This window comes from Mytilus galloprovincialis, chromosome 8 (genome assembly GCF_965363235.1).
Source record: "Mytilus galloprovincialis chromosome 8, xbMytGall1.hap1.1, whole genome shotgun sequence".
Lineage (NCBI taxonomy): Eukaryota > Metazoa > Mollusca > Bivalvia > Mytilida > Mytilidae > Mytilus > Mytilus galloprovincialis.
Genome location: NC_134845.1, coordinates 68,765,997 through 68,785,966, shown reverse-complemented (window position 1 = coordinate 68,785,966; position 19,970 = coordinate 68,765,997). Strand labels below are relative to the sequence as shown.

Below are 19,970 nucleotides of genomic sequence, written 5' to 3'. Positions count from 1 at the left end.
TATATATACATGTCAGAGGTACAGCAAAATTATCCTTAAAAACATAAAAAGAATTATTTGACTAGAAATACCAATTATTTATTGTACTTAATTTGTTACTGTGGCTTATTCATAACTCGATAATAGTAAGGGACATCAAAAGTTCAATGAAGGATAAAAAACTTAATTCACATAGTTTTTTCACTGACACCCCCCCCCCCCTCTTAATTTAATTTGGGAAAACATTGATTGACCAATAGGGATATATGTAAAATCGATTTTAGATTAACAAAACTTGCAGCAATTGATGTTTCAATCAAATTAAAATCAACTATCTCATTTGTCTAAAAGTGCACACTACAACCTAACTGTAAAGACATATTTAATACACATATAACTCAAATGTTTTAATATTTTTGTTTACATTAACAACAACTTTTTGCTAGATAGTTCTATCACATAAGTTAGTCTATAAACTGGTTATTTTTAATACAATGGTTTTGAGTCTATTTTGGGGAATTATAATTCCAAACTCAAAAATCACTGAACTTAACAAAATACATTGATTGTGTTCATTGGAGGATTTTACTCCTGTGTTGATTATTTTAAATTCGCTGTTTCAGAATCTATACTAAATTTACTCCTGGTATCTATGATGAGTTTATTTACAACCACTGTGTCGATGCCACTGCTGGTGGAGATTTATTTACCCGAGGGTATCACAAGCCCAGTAGTTAGCACTTTTTGTGCTGACATGAATTGTCATTGATATGGTTATATTTATAAATTTACTGTTTACAAATTTTTGAATTTTTTGAAATACAAAGGCTTTTCTACCTCAGGCATAGATTACCTTAGCTGTATTTGGCAAAACTTTTAAGAATTTTGGTTCTCTATGCTCTTCAACTTCGTACTTAATTTGGCCTTTTTAACTTTTTTGGATTCGAGCGTCACTGATGAGTCTTTTATAGACGAAACGCGCGTCTGGCGTATATACTAAATTTACTCCTGGTATCTATGATGAGTTTATTTACAACCACTGGGTCGATGCCACTGCTGGTTGAGATTTATTTCCCGAAAAAATCACAAGCCCAGTAGTCAGCACTTTTTGTGCTGACATGAATTATCACTGATATGGTTATATTGATAAATTTACTGTTTACTAATTTTTGATTTTTTTCAAATACTAAGGCTTTTCTACCTCAGGCATAGATTACCTTAGCTGTATTTGGCAAAACTTTTAGGAATTTTGGTTCTCTATGCTCTTGAACTTCGTACTTTATTTGGCCTTTTTAACTTTTTTGGATTCGAGCGTCACTGGTGAGTCTTTTGTAGACGAAACGCGCGTCTGGCGTATATACTAAATTTACTCCTGGTATCTATGATGAGTAAATCTAATGCATCCTGGGTAATATTTTCAAAAGTGTACACCAAAACGTCCTGATTGGTTAAAAATGTCATAAACAATGGAAATTTAACTTATGACGTGACGTTATTTTTATTTTGGGGGTACGAATAATCAAATTACTCATGATGCTTTAGATTCTGAAACGGACAATTGTTCTATCATGATGGGTGGATTCTTCAGCTTTTTGTGATTCTTTGTTCCGGTATCCATTATTGGTCATATCCGGTACGGAACGGATCTTGATTGGTGTTTTGTTGCTGCTGAACTATTACAGATGAACCTATAAAATAAGGAGCAATTTTTTTATATGGTCCTTTTTATACCCCCTAGAGTCTTTTTAGCATTGGCTGTTACATTGATTTTTTGGGCAGCCAAAACATACAGGTATTTATTCACAAGCAAACATCGATACACTCTAACTAATTAATCATGTGGAGTTTAAGTACCCTTTGGTTTGTTTCTTAGTATACCTTTATTTAAGAATTGAATGCTTCTTTTTGTAACTTCATTGGGGTGTAAAAGCGTTGACCGAAGTACATTTTGTATTGAGCAATGCAATTGCTTACGGAATAACACGTGATGTGCAGTTAGCCAATCAGAATAAAGTGTCATAATGAAACATACATCTAATGTAATTATTCTCATAAAGACAATGCATCACATCAATACAGAGAGAGATAACAAACACAACAGTAAACATTTACAATATGCACAAAACAAGCGAGTTTTCAGTTGTATTATCAAACTTTAAAGCTCCTTGTCGTAACGACAGAGAAGGTGACAAGCTTGGAGGGGGAGTCATGATGTATGTAAAATAAAATATCCCAAGTAAGCGACGAAATGATCTAGAAATCAATACTCTCGAATGCTGATGGGTTGAAGTAGTAGTTAAGGATTGTAAAGTACTGTTTGGCCTATTTTACAGACCTCCGGATTCACCATATCATATTTGGAATCATATAAACCAGTCAATTGAAAACGCAGTAAACATCGGTATTGTGGTCATGGGTGACTTCAACGAAAATTTATTACTGGCAAACCGTAATAATTTAAAAAAAAAAACCAACATATTATTAGATAATGGTATGCACCAAGCAATTACTGAGCCAACATTTTATTGTGAAAATTCCTCATCACTCCTCGACCCCCTTATAGTTAATGATATCCATATTCTTGCATAGCACGAAGTGAGTGAAAATATTTTAGAAGCAAATACTAAGTTCCATTGTCCAGTAAGTGGAATATTTAATTTGCACAAACCCAAATATACCCAATTTAAACGTAAGGTTTGGGATTTTGAAAAAGGGGACTAAGATCGCTACTATGAGGAGTTAAGACAAGTTGACTGGGATAGATTACTTGATACAAATTTAAATAATGCAGTCTCCATTGTTACACAAAAAATTCTAGATGCTGCTAACAAGCATATACAAAGTAAACTATTAATTGTTGTTCGCACGAAAGATCCTCCTTGGATGACGTCACTTATAAGGAGACAAATTTGTAGACGGAAACGTTCGCACAAAAAAAGCAAAAATACAATACTCCTGAGTCTTGGGCAAACTTTAAGAAAATTAGAAATGAATGCGTAAACATGATTAAACTAGCAAAAACTCAGTGGCGGATCCAGCCATTTCAAAAAGGGGGGGTTCCCAACACAGAGTAAAAGGGGGGGCGGGGGGGTTCCAACTATATGCTCCCATTCAAATGCATTGATTAGCCAAAAAAAAAGGGGGGTTCCAACCCCCGGAAACCCCCCCCCCCCCCCCCCTTTGGATCCGCCACTGAAACCCATTATTTTGAAAAACAATGTGAATCATTACATTTACACGTAGATTCCATCAAGAATTGGTGGAAAAAAGTGCGTAACCTGGCTGGATTTCCTTCTAAATCCTCAGACTCCCCCCCCCCCACCCCCCTATTTTATTAAATGATACCTACTAAGGCGATAATAAGGATAAAGCAAATGCCTTTAATCATTATTTTTGTGATCAATCGAGTGTTGATGACTCATCTGCAAATATCCCAGATCTAAATTTAGATGAAATCATACATACTTTAGATACTATATTTATAACGCCAGAGCATGTTTACGACCAACTTCTCTTGTTAGAATTATCTAAGGCAACAGGCCCCGACAGCATTAGCCCAATATTTCTTGAAATATGCGGCTTTAGAATTAAGCTATCCCCTAGCTCTGTTGTTCAATAAATAACTTCAGTTATGCATTTATCCATATGAATGGAAAATAGCAAATGTAATACCAGTTTTCAAGAGTGGTTCTCCAGAAATTTTATCAAACTATAGACCAATCTCTCTGTTATCTATTATTGGTAAAGCGATGGAAAAATGTGTTTCTAAATATTTATTTAATTTTCTTTCCCGTTATAAAATTATTAAAAACTTGCAATCAGGTTTTATGCCTGGAGATAGTACTGTTAATCAACTTATTTATATTAATGTACCAACGATATTGCTAAAGCCCTTGATTTTGGAATTGAAATAAGAGTTGTGTTTTGTGATGTCAGTAAAGCATTTGACCGGGTCTGGAATGAAGGCCTCCTTCATAAACTAGAAAAATGTGGAATAAGCGGGGACTTATTAAAATGGTTTAAAAGTTATTTATCCGAGAGAAGACAAAAAGTTGTCATGGGAGGACAGACCTCTAATGTGTATAGCATTAAAGCAGGTGTCCCCCAGGGCTCAATTTTAGGTCCTGTATTATTTTTATTATTCATAAACGATATTGTATGTGACATATCATACAACATCAGACTTTTTGCTGACGAAACATCATTATATATAGTTGTTGAGGACGAGTATGCTACAGCTGAATTAATGAAGTCTGATATAGAAAAAAAATCACTTATGGTCTCAACAATGGCTTGTTAATTTTAATCCAAGAAAAACTGAAACCATGATTATATCTAGAAAAAGGGCAAAACCCCATAATCCACCAATATATATGAATGATACACTGATACAAGAGGTTGAAGAACATAAACAGTTAGTGTTAATTTTTCAAGAAAACGGTTGTTGGGAAAGTCATGTAAAATATATTATTGATAGAATGAAATTCAAAACAGTGTGGCTGTGGCCATTGATTGACACATCAAATTCATCCATTGACTGGGACAATTTAGGTGAACGTTTGTATGTAACGACCACTGCTCACTATGTACTTTTTAAGGACACTTAAACTATGGGGTCACCAAAGGTTCTCAACACCTTAATAAAGTAATTCGAAAAATTAATCAGAAATAAAACGATGTTTTGATTTATATCAATTATATAAATCAAAACATAAAGGTTATTCCTGATTAATTTTTCGAATTATTTTATAATTAAAGGCGTTAAGAAACCTTTGGTGACCCCACAGTTTAAATGTATATCGTAGGTACGTCGTGAACAGTGGTCGTTACAGACAAACGTTCACGTAAATTGTCCCAGTCAATGGATGAATTTAATGTGTCAATCAATGGCCACAGCCACACTGTTTTGAATTTCATTCTAAAGCTACGCATCGCTTAAATCTTATGAGAAGTTTAAAGTTTAAGCTGTCGCGTAATAATCTACAAGTTATATATATCAGCTTCATAGGGCCTATTCTCGAATATGCGGATACTGTGTGGGATAACATACCAATTTATTTAAAGGACAAACTAGGGAGCATTCAAATAGAAGCGGCTCTTATAGTCACAGGTGCCACTAAGCTTTGCTCTAAATCTATTCTTTATAATGATACTGGTTGGGTATCTCTGAGTGAAAGAAGATCCAGACACAAAATTATTAAATTTCACGAAATATTTCATGATCAAGCTCCTAATTATCTGTGTAGTCTCGTACCTCAACAACTATATCAAGTCTATAACTATAATACTAGAAGTGCATTTAATGTTCAAATATGAACTGGAGAACTACCTTTTATCAGAATTCTTTCCTACCATCTGTTATTCGTGATTGGAACAGGCTTCCACAAGATGTTAGATGTAATCCTTCAAATTTACACTTAAAAATTATATAAATCGAGATACTAATAAAGTCCCCATATATTTTAATGCTGGTTGTAGAAAAGGTCAAATACTTCACGCCAGACTCCGGTTGAACTGCAGTGGCTTAAATGAACACCTTTTCCAGAAAAATAATGTTCTTTCCAGCCTCTGTGTATGTGGGCAAGTTGAGAGCAGCAAACACTATTTGCTAGAATGTCATAATTATAGACTCATCAGAACACAAACCATTTCTACACTACCAATATATAATATACAAACATTATTATCAGGTAGTGAACTAATCAGTGATGAGGAAAACGAAAATATTTTTAAAGTTGTACAAAGATTTATTTTAGAAACAGGGAGATTTGGTCCGTAGCAATTATTTTTATGTTGATGTCGATTAAGATGTTGAAACTTTATTTGATGTAACCTTATTTTCGAAACATTTACATATTTCTCAGCTATACATGCACTTTAATTATGAAAATACGAGTTGATCACATTTTTCGATCAAACTGACTTCTGAATAACAGGCAAACCACAGAATAAACATATGCATGTTTAATAAGAATTGAAAATTATATTATATGAGTTTCTTGTACTATGTTCCTAATTTTGTCATTTTTTAAAGGGAGACGGATTTATATAAGTTTTTCTTGTTTCCGAATCCCTGTATTTATATTGTATAGTATATTTTGTGCACTTTTTGAAATAAAATATTGTTTAAACTAAAACAAGCGAGAAATGTTACAATATTACAAGCCAGGAGTACAAACAAAAGCATTTATATTTTTTTTATAAACGAACAAAGCTTCTTCAGAACTGGTTTTCTTGTACTTGACATAAGTTCAGAATATCTATACTATCAAACGAGAAGAAATCATTTTGTGTGTCGCTTCTCTTCCTTCTACAATAAATTAATCTTCATGATTCTGTGTCCTATAGGTACCATGCATAGTCGTATTTGTCATCATTGCTTATGATTATTCCGATACAATTTAATGAATTAACTGTCAAAATTTTATTTTTGAACTGAAATGTTTCAAGTTTCCAAATTAAATTTCCGATGGGACATTTCCGTACATCATATTCTTTTGAAAATATTAAGCAAATTTGAAATGGAGACAGCCATGTTAACCAATACTGAAATATATCACGTCATAGAATGTTCATGCAAAATTTTGAAGAGTTGCGTGAAAATTTCGCAATTTGTTCGAGTTTTATGTTTCGAGTTTGTTACATGGAACAACGCTAAGTAAACGTTTTTCGGATAATCTGTGTCTTCCTTAGCCTATGAATATTATATTTTTATTCTTTCTCTATCATAATGTGAAAATTTAAGAATCAATCTTTATTTTCATGTATAATTTGAAATATTTATTTCAGCATTTCTATAAAAAAATTCCGTCAAATATTTACTTAACGCTATTTTTCGTGGTAGCAGCAATATCTAACGTTGCATCATACTCATTTCTGAAGCTGAGAGTCACTAAGCAGGTTTATAATTATATATAGTGCTCTTTCGAGGTGTCGAGATGGACATTTTCAATTTACACATATTAAACAGAAGAATTAAGTTTGTATTTTTTTATGATCACACATTTTGGTTAATATCATCAAATCATGTGTTCTAAAAAATGGAGACAAGTGGTTGAGTGATACCCCAAATAAATGAAACCTTGCAAAGCCAGTATTACAACTGACATGGACTGCAGTTCATGAAAAAACGGATTATCTTTTGGATCAATATGGTATGCACATGAGAGAAGGAATTTTCTAGACATGAATACATCAGGACCGTCGCTCACAAGTTTTGTGCCAGGATAGACGTATAACTTTATTACTTAACATTACTTGTGTGGTTTAATCTCGACTGATTGCTTACGAATTTATTTCACTTTGCAAACAAAAACTGCTTTTATTATCAAAAGTCGTTTTTTTTTTATTAATATAATACTATGTTTTATACTATTTACCTGTATCTACCTGTAATATTGGCGCAATTGAAAGGTTTTATTTTGGCGCAAATGAAATATGTATTATGGCGCAAATGAAATATGGTTTATGGCGCAAATGAAATGCCAATTGGCGCAAAATCAAAGCACCGTTAAATATAGAGGGTCTATATAATATATCAATGACCGCAGTGGATTGATAAGTAAACTGAGAATTGAATTGTAAAAAGCAAACACACTTCATTTATAGTAATGAATGTTCACAATATACTAAATGTATGACAAATGTTCATATTGAAATTAATTTAAAAAAAAAAAAAAAAAAAAAAAAAATGGGAATTTTGGAAAAAAGGAGGAGGGCACTGCAGAAAAACAATTGTCCTTTTCCCAATTCCAAGCACCTATCACTTTTCCTGAAATTCTCCAGTCATTAAAACTTTTACAAAAATACATCCTACAACACTTCACATACTTTCAACCACGCTCTGAATGCCCGCGATTTCGCGTGTGTGTTTTAGTTTAACTAAATTTTGACCTTTTGGAAAATATGCAGTTTTTCGTTTAGGGAATGAAAGATGGCCAGTGATGTTTTTTTTATAAAGAATCTTTCAAAGATATTATCCACCACAAGCATTAGCCTTTCAAAAAGGGCTAGTCGACTCTTAGCTGATGAAAATGGAAAGTGCTCTCGCTTTGTAGATTTATTCATTTACTAGAATAGCCACGTGCATCAATCAACAAATTTTACCACACACGTGAGGTCACACGTTATGAAGTAGTATATATCGTTTAACGTTGTTGTTTACGAAACTCGAGAAGATTCGACTATTTATAGATAAAAGTTACCTGTGTACCAATATCATGAATATGCATGATTAATGACCAGGCAAAATCTAATTGCTAAAATAGAGAGGAAAAATCCGATACTCTACGGGATTGAAGGACATTTACTAGGTTTGGATTGTCCTAACCAATCAATAAACTTTGATTATTCACGTCTCGTAATATCTTCCAATCAGGTAGCAAGAAAAATTCACGCACTGACTGTCCATCGTTCAATTCTTATATCGCAATAACCAATAAATGCGACCATAAATTGTGAAATATATGATTGTTTTGTCATATGAGTGAGAAATTCTAAACAAATATAATTATTATTATAAAACAAATAATAAATTTCATCAATAACTTTTTTTTCTAAATCAAATGATTTTTTTTAAAGGTGATGGTGGTGATGGTAATAAATCTTTATAATGTGTCATTCTAAAAAAAATATTGTCATCTTATCAAAGCAAAAAATTATAGAGCATGAGCTTGTATCAACAATTTAAGATGGCGTCTCAGCCTCTGGCAAAAAAAATGGGTAAAAAAAAAATATTGTAGAAATTGCCTAAATTACGATGCATTTGTACATGTACCTTCTTCGCATGGCATTTTTTTTTTTTTATATTTCCATCCAAATTGTTGTCCAATGAAACATACTAACAATTGTTTTATCAAGTGAAACGACAGAGTATAAAGATTTTTTTAAATACCTGGCTGCTGATTTTGTACAATGTATCCTGATCTCTGTCGTCTGCAGCAACCACAACAGCAGCAACAACAAAAGCACGTGACAGCCACGATGAGTAGGACAGCAACACCAATCAGAATGGGAACGTATCTAAAAAATATACAAATCACATCTTAAGACATTCTTATACAACAATTTGACATCACATAACTAGGTCTTTTATACCGTAACTGATGTCAAATATATATTTATTCCCTTTTTTCATGCACAGGTTTTGCTTGTTACAATTATAGTTATCATGATTATAAAAAAAAAAGAATTGATTGATATACATCTTCATGTGCACTAAAATTATATGCATCATGTATCCCTAACTGCAAGGTCTAACCTATACAGTACTCGCTTTTTCGCTACCAAATAACTATACTGGGTTAAAACGAACCATTGGCAATTCCTTTTAAACATCACACACCTTTCGAAAGTCTGTCTTAGGAAAAATGTGATATACTTGAGATATAAGATGCTTAAATAAATGACGATCTCAATGTAATGAAAACGGCATGAAATCTGATATTGGTTCACACGATTCTTTCACATTCATGTCACGTTTGAAGAGAACGTTGCTTGTGTACGTTAAAATTTAGTCCAGAATAAGTCTTGTGCTCGAACTGATTTCAGTTTACGAAACTTATCTCGTAAAACAAAGAAAATGAGCAATTTTTTGCTGACCTTTTCATCCGGTCAATTTTGTGATCTCTAAATTGTTCTGTAGACCAAATAGACTTGTCCTATTTCTTAAAGCAAATGGCATATCACTTTACTACGTAAACATAGTGAATTTATTTCATTATTTAATGAACCATAAAAATGAGATCAAGGTCAGTGATATCTTGACAGAAGAGCACACGCATCATTCAATAATTAAACAAATCTTATGCACATATCATTAAACGTAATTGTGACATTGATCTAACCATGAGAGCTTATGGTCAGTCATAAACCAAACAAGTTCGTTTTGAACCCTGATTTCTAATCCTGTACTTACAAATGTGCAGCCCACCATTGGAAACAGAAACTCTCTCTCATGTATTTTGGTGCCTGTAGCAGGATATTATGACAACAGTAGTATCTCACTTCAACAGATTTTGGATTAATGCAGCAGAAGTCTGAGCACCATTGTGATGAAGTGGGGTTTCCAATAGGGTCTTTGTAATCTTTGCAACATTCCCCACCAAATACATCAGAAACTATAAAACATCATATAGATGTCATAAATTCATCATTGAAGAATATAAAGCAGTCAAAATGTAAAAGAAGGAAAATGTACACCAACAGTTGTGTTAAGGATAAATAAAAAAAGAGGCACATATGGGCTCGTATTAATATATTGCTCATCTAATTATAATATCGCATGTTTGCTAATTAGGACTTGTATATGCACATACAAAAATTACCTTTTATGTTGCTGATCATTTTGAAATACTTATAAGGGTGCAATCAACAGTTTTTTTCTATGACGTCACATTTTGAGGGACCATGCATAAGTGACCCTTAGTGGTGGACTGAGTAATAAAGATACTTGAGATACTTGTATAAAACTAGATATCACTGGAATCAGAATGTTCTCTAGTTTATAATGAAATAAAAATAATGTGTACTTTTAATATATTAAAAATATTCCATCCAATGAACATGGGGAAAAAAAGGTCTAATTTGAACATAAAAAACTTGAAACCAGGTCATGTGCACACCCATGAAGATATGATCCATGCACATTTTACATAATCAAAACTGTATGAAATTTGTAGGTGTTTACCTGGCCTTTCAAAAAAATCTTGTTTCAGGGTACGGTTTTCTGCTCCGAAAAGAGCTACAGTGGCTGCAAATAAGTTTTCAATTTTCACTGCCAAAAAAACAGGATTTTTACAGTGTTGTCTCCCCTCAAGACATGTAAAGTTAATATAATTTTTAAAATTATTTCAATCATTCAACCTGTTTTAATTGAAAGCTAATTAACTTATTTTTACAATCAAATACAAAAAACATGATACTTTTTCTTAATTGAGTAAATAAACAGGGGTTTCCCTCCATGGTTATTTTTAGTCGGGGAACAACCCCTAGTTTTTTATACGAAACTGTTTATAGCACCCTAAGGGACGGGCCATAAATTATCAAGGCATAGGACCGGTGCAAAACTGAAATGAGGGCTGGGGGCCAAGGGGTTTAACTGTTATACTGTTATGGGGCAATTTAATTCTTTGTTATCTGTTATTCTGAAATTATATTTACTGTTAGCTGTTATTGTCTTAGTCTTTGTTAGCTGGTATTGTGTTTTTAGTTTTTTTGTTATCTGTTATTATGATAATGTATTTGCTGTTAACTGTTATTGATAATTGGAATGTTAGCATTTTTTTGACAGCCAATATTCGGTAGAAATTGAAGATCATTGGAACATTGGGGTATACCACTACTAATATGTTGGTCCCATATTCGGAGAAGGATTCCATTAACATATACCCATCACAGAAGTCAGGCCCAGGACAATTCGATAACTTCTCAATGTCATATCAGATATTTATAAAAATCGAAAGGGAGCTTCAGTCAATATATATAAACAATACACCAAAGTTTCATGAGAACTGCTGAAAACATTTTTGAGTTATTGTCCGAAAACTAGAAAATACCACCTTTTTGTAATGAATAAAAGCCCCTAACTCGAGCTCAATAACATAAAATCTAAAATTAATAAAAATCGAAAGGGCACTTACAACAATAAATATAAACAATTCAGCAAAGAACTGCTGGAAATGTTTTTGTGTTGATGTCCGAAAACTGGAAATTTCCCTCCTTTTTCAAAATTGCTCAACTCAGAAACGTAAAAAATTATAAAAATAGAAAGGGAGTTCATGTCAATAGATATAAACAATTCACGAAAATTCCTTGCAAATTTGTGAAAGGATTTTTGAGATATTATCAGAAAACTGAAAAAAAACCACCATTTTTATTGAATAAAACCCCATTATAATACTTAGACACTTAAAATCTAAAATTTACAAAAAACAAAAGGGAGCTCGCGTAAATTGATATAATCAATTACCCTAAGTTTTATGCAAATTGGAAAAAAAAGAGTGTTTGAGTTAATGTCCGACATGTTGACGATGGACGGACAACAGTATACCATATAATTAATACGTCCCGTAAACGAGCGTATACAAATATTATATAATATATATCATATTGAGTAGTAAACACATTCTAGATACAGAATTCTAAAAATCATGTTCATAGAAAATGGAATTCATTACAAAGGATTATAGTTTTATCCTGCAATTGGGTGTTCTATTAAACAGATACAGCCCTACAGATATCGATATGCTGTATCTGTATACTATACAGATATCGCTTTAAAGCTCCGCTCACTGTCGGACTGAGTATTGTATGAACCTGCGTGATCTCAGAATGTGTATTGCAATCGCATTCCAATGCCGGACGTATCAATTGCGAATTAACGATTACTTTTATACGTTCTGTATGTTTTCATACATTTCTTTAGAGCAATAAGAATCACACCAATTTTCTGATAATATACACACATGAACAGCAGTCTTTTCTACGATGACAACTATCGATTTCAAAACTTGAATGTGTATGATTGTGTATAAACAAAAACAACCATGTCAATTTCAGCATGCATGTTTAATGAATGTCGAGACAACTCGTACACTCCTGTTTCAAATTGGACAATGTTTTGTTATTTGTTTTTACTGTTGAAATTAGTTGTTATGTTAAAATAGATAATCAATCACTTTGATCGATGTATTATTGTTGACCATTCGAGATTCTTTTTTTTTTAGTTCACCTGGCCGAAAGGCTAAGTGAGCTTTTCTCATCACTTGGCGTCCGGCGTCCGTCGTCGTCCGTCGTCGTCGTCCGTCGTCGTCGTCCGTCGTCGTCCTGCGTTAACTTTTACAAAAATCTTCTCCTCTGAAACTACTGGGCCAAATTTAACTAAACTTGGCCACAATCATCATTGGGGTATCTAGTTTTAAAAATGTGTGGCGTGACCCGGCCAACCAACCAAGATGGCCACCATGGCTAAAAATAGAACATAGGGGTGAAATGTAGATTTTGGCTTATATCTCTGAAACCAAAGCATTTAGAGCAAATCAGACATGGGGGTAAAATCGTTCATCAAGTGAAAATCTATCTGCCCTGAAACTTTCAAATGAATCGGACAACCGGTTGTTGGGTTGCTGCCCCGAAATAAGTAATTTGAAGGAAATTTTGCAGATTTTGGTTATTATCTTGAATATTATTATAGAAAGAGATAAACTGTAAACAGCAATAATGTTCAGCAAAGTAAGATCTACAAATAAGTCAACATGACCAAAATTATCAGTTGACCCCTTAAGATGTAATTGCCCTTTATAGTCAATTTTGACCAATTTTTCGTAAATTTTTGTAATCTTTTACAAAAATCTTCTCCTCTGAAACTACTTGGCAAAATTTAACCAAACTTAGCCACAATCATCATTGGGGTATCTATTTTAAAAAATGTGTCCGGTGACCCCGCCAACCAACCAAGATGGCCGCCATAGCTAAAAATAGAACATAAGAGGTGAAATGTAGATTTTGGCTTATATCTATGAAACCAAAGCATTTAGAGCAAATCTGACATGAGGTAAAATTGTTTACTAGTATCAGGTCAAGATCTATCTGCCCTGAAATTTTCAGACAAATCGGAAAACCTGTTGTTGGGTTGCTGCCCCCGAATTAGTAATTTTAAGGAAATTTTGCAGATTTTGGTTATTATCTTGAATATTATTATAGATAGAGATAAACTGTAAACAGCAATAGTGTTCATCAAAATAAGATCTACAAATAAGTCAAATGACCAAAATTGTCAATTGACCCCTTAAGGAGTTATTGCCCTTTATAGTCAATTGTTAACAATTTTCATAAATTTTTGTTAATTTTTGTAAATTTTTAGGAAATATTTTCCACTGTAATTACTGGGCCAAGTTCATTATAGATAGAGATAATTGTAGCAACAAGAATGTTCAGTAAAGAAAGATCTACAAACACATCACCATCACCAGAACACTATTTTGTCATGAATTTATCTGTGTCCATTGTTAATATGCACATAGACCAAGGTGAGCGACACAGGCTCTTGAGAGCCTCTAGTTTTGGGAACCCGTCTTCAGCTGAATGTGTGATTACTGAATCGTATTACTACACGTGCCTCAAGGGATTTCAAATCGAAAATAAATGCTAAACATGTGTTTTTGTGTCTTTCAAAACACAAATAATATACAGAAATATAAATCAATTGCTTTTAAAAAGCAATTGGAGGCGGTCTTTCCCCCTTTGAAATTGATTGAAATGGGGGGGGGGGGGGGGTGTTTGTTTGTTTGTTTGTTTCTGTATATAGGGTCTATATCATTGTTACCGGAGAAGTTTCATGTTTAGTTTGGAAAGTTTTTATTTTATTTTAGGTACAGCGCGCGCGCCAGATTGAGGAGACATGACGTCACGTGACGCGGGTTTATAATAACGAAAACTTTTATTTTTTTTATTATCTTTTTATTTGTCTTTAGGTGGGGACGTTGAACAGACAACATGTATAGAGACACAATGTAATTTCTTTTGTCATTGTAGGAAATTGACATTTTGATCACAGTTCACCAGCAGTGCATGTTTGGGATTTAATTGATCCGGTGTAACTTTAACACACATTTAAGGATTATTTTCTGATAATGTACATTTTTCAGCACCTGTTTGTAACACAGATTATATATAGTATTTCAATCTAGGAGCGGACATTTTATTGTAGGATGTCACTGAGATTTACTGACCTAGCAAGCAATTTTTACGGCATTGCCATTTTTTTTCTCTAGGAAAAGTCTTGAGAGATATCTGCACCACGTTGTTTTATGAACCTTTAGTACATGTATGCCCTGCTGACTGCAAATTTTGGGGTCGATTGGACTTGTAGTTTCAGAGTACATGTGGATTTTTTTTTTTGAGAAAAGATGTAAGAAAAATATTAAAATTCAAAATCTTGAATAATTGAGAGTTTTTTCTTTCCATATTGTTTTAAATATACTGTAATAAATAAACTGTCATACATATTGATTGATTGATTGATTGATTGATTGATTGATTGATTGATTGATTGATTGATTGATTGATTGATTGATTGATTGATTGATTGATTGATTGATTGATTGATTGATTGATTGATTGATTGATTGATTGATTGATTGATTGATTGATTGATTGATTGATTGATTGATTGATTGATTGATTGATTGATTGATTGATTGATTGATTGATTGATTGATTGATTGATTGATTGATTGATTGATTGATTGATTGGTTTATAACTTAAACACTTGAGATAAGGTCTCTTGAAACAAGCGAAAAAAACCCAAATGAGAACTTGGACCCCGTATTAAACACACACAACGGAAGCATGCATACAATGATTGATTGGTTGATTGATTAATTGATTGGTTAGTTGGTTGGTTGGTTGGGTTGGTTGTTTGGTTGGTTGGTTGGTTGATCGGTTGATCAATTAAACACGTGGGATAGGGTCCCTTGAAACAGGCGAAAAAAAACAACAAATGAGACATTGGACTCCGTATTAAATACATGAAACAGAAACATGCATAAATTGATTGATTAGTTGGTTGGTTAAACATGTTGGTTGGTTGATTAAACACGTTGGTTGGTTGGTTAAACACGTTGGATAGGGTTTCTTGAAACAAGCGAAAAAGAAACAAATGAGTTCTTGCACTCCATATTAAACACGAGACGGAAACATGCACCGATTGATTGATTGATTGATTGATTGATTGGTTGGTTGGTTAAACACGTTGATTGGTTGATTAAACATGTTGGTTGGTTGGTTAAACACGTTGAATAGATTCCTTAAACAAGCGAGAAAGAAACACATGAGATCCTGAACCCCATATTAAACACATGAGACGTAAACATGCACTGATTGATTGATTGATTGGTTAAACACGTTGATTGGTTGATCAAACACGTTGGTTGATTGGTTAAACACGTGGGATAGGTTGAAACAAGCGAGAAAGAAACAAATGAGATCTTTGATTCCATATTACCATGAGACGGAAACATGCACTGATTGATTGATTGATTGGTTGGTTGGTTAAACATGTTTATTGGTTGATTAAACACAACGGTTGGTTGATTAAACACGTTGGTTGGTTGGTTGGTTAAACACGTTGGATAGGGTTTTTGAAACAAGCGAAAAAGAAACAAATAAGATCTTGGACTCCATATTAAACACATGAGACGGAAACATGCACTGATTGATTGATTGATTGATTGATTGGTTGGTTGGTTGGTTCAACACGTTGGTTGGTTGGATAGTGTTTCTTGAAACTAGCGAAAAAGAAGCAAATGAGATCTTGGACTCCATATAAAACACATGAGACGGAAACATGCACTGATTGATTGATTGAGTGATTGGTTGGTTAAACACGTTGATTGGTTGATTTAACACGTTGGTTGGTTAAACACGTTGGATAGTGTTTCTTGAAACAAGCGGAAAAGAAATAAGTGAGATCTTGGACCCCACATTAAACACATGAGACGGAAACATGCATGCATGCATGCACTGATTGATTGATTGATTGATTGATTGATTGGTTGGTTGGTTGGAATTCAAACACACATAAAACTCTTTAAATAGTGCCAAAATCACATAATTTGCCTCTTAGTACATGACCTTGACCTTTGACCTTTCGACCTTCGTCAAGGTCATTGCTCCACAATGTCATTGCAAAAGACCCTATGGGTCAAGGACCTTTTGATTAAGAGTTTTGCCTAATAATGGCTTTTTATAAACCATAAATGGGGGTTATGTCCCTTACATAATGGTAAAACCAATACAGTCATAACGTAACAAAGATGCCCCTTGAAGTACCAAGCATTTTTCACTACTTAAATTTTCTGTATCTATAACCATTCCAAAGTTATAGGGAAATCAAAAACAAATAAAAATCTAAAATACGACCTTGACCTTTGACCTTGACCTAATTTTCATTTTTTTGGACCAAGGACCTCAAATAAAAAGATCCTAGGTCTCTATCACTTATGGTGTTCCAGTTTAAAATACATTTCAAAATTTCAAATACAAAAAGGGAAATAACTCTCATATGGAGCGTTCATATTGCTTCGGTCGAAATTGGATAAATCATGCGAAGGATATAACGAGCAATTTTATAAAATAAATTTGTCGTTATCTTTTACGGTTGCGAAGGAGTTGTGATCACAAGGAAAACAGTGTTTGGGGAGATAACTCCTACAAAGAAAAGTATTCGGTTACGCAGGGTAAATTTCAAAAGCGCATAAACTGTTCGATATCATATACCAAATATCTAAGCGACATATTGCGAAACAAATGTTTATCGCAAGAACAAAATTTGGCGGAAGAAGAAAAAAATAATCAGAAGAAAAACAATAGTTCTTTCCACAGAAAAGTGGAAAGACCTAATTAATTGCAGGATAAAGACAATAACTGTTTAGTGTCTTTAAATATCAGCTGTATTTGTACTCGGCTCGAAACAGGTGTAATAGCTCGCTAAAAGCTCGCATACACCTTGTTTCCTAGCCTCGTACTAACACAGCTGATATTTAAAGACACTAAACAGTTATTGTCTATATAATAGGGAAAAGTACCACAAAAAAAGTAAAAATCAACATTACAGGGGCAATAACTCATAATTGAGCTGTAAAAAATATCAAAGTTGATAGATCTTATCATGCTGATAATCTTTGAAATTAATCCTGTAAATTTACTTCCAATAGTTTGCAAAATAAAGACAATGAAAAACAAAAAACAGAAGAATTGTATATTTCAGAGTCAGTTACTTTAAAAAAAAACAGGACAGCATTTTTTTCAGAAATTTTCAGGGTTATACATCTTTTCACGCTGTGCATTTTTACAAACGTCCACTTGTAACTTTTTTCATAATAACAACAACGAAAACAGAATAAACATTATGCCAGGGGCAACTCCAAAACGGGTTTCCAGATTTTTTTCTCAATTTTCAGGACAGATAAATCTTGTCGTGTAACCTTTTGAGCAATTTACACTTTTAAGCTATCTCACATATTTTTTTCCAGATTATAGCAAAAACTACAGAAATTTATCTATACATTTCTAACTCCAAAACAGGTAAACAGACATTTCTCTAATTTGCAGCATTTTGTTGTGATGAACCATTTTGAAATTTCCCTTTTATCCTAGCTTCAATAGTTTTTCGATTACAGAAAACTTCTTGAAATTCGGGGAGGGTTGGTCAGATATTTCAGGGGCAATAGCCTCTCAAACAAGTCGTTAGGTTTTTCTCAAATTTTTCGAGTGGAATCATCATGTAATGCTGATAATTTTACCAATTTATACAATTCCTTTGATTTTATAAACTGACCAATCGGAAATGCCAACAATATATGATATATATAAATATATAAATATAGATAATTATATTCTGATTAAACATTCATCAGTGGGATTAATTGCATAATATTGAGGAGTGAGTTTTGTCTCTTGCTTGTTATAAGTCACTTAGTGTCAAAGGTGTTGGCTGTTATGTTTTATTGTTGTTTTGTTTTGTATATGTTTTTATATGTGTTCGTGTGTTTCAGCGATGATACTTTTGTACTGGACTTTATACTGAATAAAATTAGTTAGTTAGTTAGTTAGTTAGTTAGTTAGTTATATATATCTTTAATATTCATAAAGATATATATGGTTGTATACTTTTTGGTATTATTTTATCTTATCATATGGTTTCGTTTGAACCCCCCCCCCCCCTCTCCCCCTTTTTAGATCAATGCATTTGAATTAGGACATGTGGTTGGAACCCCCACCCCTCTTTTCTCCTGGGTTGGGACCACCCCTTTTTAAATGACTGGATCCGCCCGTTTTATACTTTTGCTTCGCCCACTTCATTTCATCGCCTCGAATGCACAATCAAGCTTGTGTTCGCCATATTACATTGCTAAATAAAATCAATGCACACATAGGTGATCATAGGTACAAATGTACATTTATTTCAATTGAACAAGGTACATACACATTCTGATTTCACTGAAATCCCATGATCTAAATTCCAAATTGGCACGTTATTAAATAATAAATTTATATATTTAACTTACAATGTAACAAATTATACTGCGTAAAAAAAAATACATAGATGCATGGTGAGAGTCCGATTTACATATTTCCATTTCTTTTATTAAATCAAAACAATACAAACAGGTTTTTTTACCTGAGGGAGCATCTCAAAGTTGTACCACAACTTAGTTAATTTTCACACCTTAAGCATGAAGGAAAAAAAATGCCCATCAAAATCCAAAAGAGATTTTAACTTTCTGAAAAACAAAATGCATTTAAATTTAATATATCTAGTAGATGCCAGGCATTAAAACCCTTCCAACTTCACAGGTAAGTCGATCTGTACTCGCATGTAAATACAGCCATATTTGTTCGTTTGTTATGATGAACCTTAAATGCACAAATATTGTTGTCATTTAGGTCATTTAGTCAATATTTGAATATTTGTAATTTAAAACGTATCCTTTCAAATTATGAAAAAGCATTTTAACTTACCACCAAAAGTAATCACAACAAAGACCAAGAGAATACATTGTGCAAACGTGCTGATCGCCATGGTTTATTTAAGTTTGTAATTTAAAACCATTGACATAGTTGAGAGACTTTTTGTGAATAAAAGCGTAACTATAAACCGAAGCAAGACATCTCGGCACATTACAAACTCGGGACATGTCAACTCGGCATAGTGCAAACTCGGCACATTACAAACTCGGTACATTCATAATAAAAATGTATCAGATTTATTATTGTGCCAATAAAGACTTATTTTTATTTAATTTGAAATTAATACTTAGTAAAATATATAACAAGCACTGACCTGTGATAAGTTTTTTTTTTTAACTGTGAAAGATGGGTACACGAGTTTGTAATATAGGTATGTATATAGAATAGAATATTTTTATTTCCCAAATTACAGGGCCCATAAAGGGCATAAAATCAGATACAATTGATTTACATAATTGGT

The 19,970-nt window shown here is 33.1% G+C and overlaps 1 long non-coding RNA gene across 1 annotated transcript; it reads right to left on the bottom strand.

The window, feature by feature from the left end:
* Positions 1-212: 212 nt before the first annotated feature.
* LOC143042449 (uncharacterized) lies at positions 213-19,633 on the bottom strand. The gene is made up of 4 exons (XR_012967993.1): positions 19,502-19,633; positions 9,896-10,097; positions 8,873-9,000; positions 213-1,667 (listed from the first exon to the last, which is right to left on the bottom strand). It is a non-coding gene; the product is annotated as an uncharacterized LOC143042449 (long non-coding RNA).
* Between the last annotated feature and the right edge of the window lie 337 nt (positions 19,634-19,970).